The sequence below is a fragment of the Malurus melanocephalus genome, unplaced genomic scaffold, assembly GCF_030028575.1.
Source record: "Malurus melanocephalus ecotype Western Australia unplaced genomic scaffold, MMel_1.1 scaffold_3870, whole genome shotgun sequence".
Lineage (NCBI taxonomy): Eukaryota > Metazoa > Chordata > Aves > Passeriformes > Maluridae > Malurus > Malurus melanocephalus.
Window position 1 is genome coordinate 1 of NW_026627102.1, and position 1,195 is coordinate 1,195.

Genomic DNA, 1,195 nt, shown 5'->3' on the forward strand with positions numbered 1-1,195 from the left:
AAATTCCCAAAATTTACCCCAAAAATTCCCAAAATTACCCCAAAAATTCCCAAAATTCCCAAAATTTCCCAAAATTTCCCAAAATTTCCCAAAATTCCCCAATTTTTGTGTCCCCTCCCCCCACAGGGACCCCAAGGACCCCCCGGAGGCGTCGGGAATTTGGGACCTCCCGGAGAAAAGGTGAAAAAAATGGGGTGAAATTCCGGGATTTTGGGAAAATTTGAGAATTCCCAATGAAATTTTGGGAATTTTGGGGTTCTGGGATGGGATTTTGGGATTCTGGATGGAATTCTGGGATTTTGGGATGAAATTTTGGGCATTTCTGGTGGAATTTTGGGAATTTGGGGGTTCTGGGAGGGAATTATGGGATTTTTGGAATTTTGGGGTGGAATTTTGGGAATTTCCGGTGGGATTTTGGGATTTTAGGGTGGAATTTGGGGAATTTTCAGTGAAATTTTGGGAATTTTGGGATTCTGGGGGGAATTCTGGGATTTTGGGATGGATTTTTGGAATTTTTTGGGTGGAATTTTGGGATTTTTGGTGGGATTTAAGGGGAATTTTGGAAATTTTGGAATTCTGGGTGGAATTTTGTGATTTTGGGATGGAATTTTGGGATTCTGGTTGGAATTCTGGGAATTTTGGGGGGGGATTTGGGGTTGGAATTTTGGGAATTCCCAATGAAATTTTGGGAATTTCAGGTGGAATTTTGGGAACTTTGGGGTTCCAGTTGGATTTTTGGGATTCTGGGATGGAATTTTGGGATTTTTTGGGTGGAATTTTGGGATTTTTGGTGGGATTTAGGGGGAATTTTGGAAATTTTGGGATTCTGGGTGGAATTTTGTGTATTTTTGGGTGGAATTTTGGGAATTTCTCTCCCCCAGGGTGACCCCGGTGAACCCGGAACCCCCGGAATTCAAGGAGAACCCGGAATCAAGGTAATCCCAAAAAAAATCCCAAAAAATCCCCAAAAAATCCCCAAAATATTCAAAAAATTGCCAAAAAACTCCCAAAAAATTCTCCCAAAAATCCCAAATTTTAATTTTTTCCTGATATTTTTCTCAAATTTTAATTTTTTTTTCTGTTTTCAGGGTCCTCACGGGGATCGAGGGGAGAAAGGGGAGAGCGGAGCCCCCGGAGCCGCGGGACCCCCGGGGGGRAGAGGAAAACCCGGGGACAGCGGACCAAAAGGGAATCC

The 1,195-nt window shown here is 42.9% G+C and overlaps 1 long non-coding RNA gene across 1 annotated transcript; it reads left to right on the forward strand.

Moving 5' to 3' along the window:
• Positions 1–126: 126 nt before the first annotated feature.
• On the forward strand, positions 127–1,182 carry LOC130588234 (uncharacterized). Its single transcript, XR_008966920.1, has 3 exons — positions 127–180; positions 882–935; positions 1,089–1,182. It is a non-coding gene; the product is annotated as an uncharacterized LOC130588234 (long non-coding RNA).
• Positions 1,183–1,195: the final 13 nt, after the last annotated feature.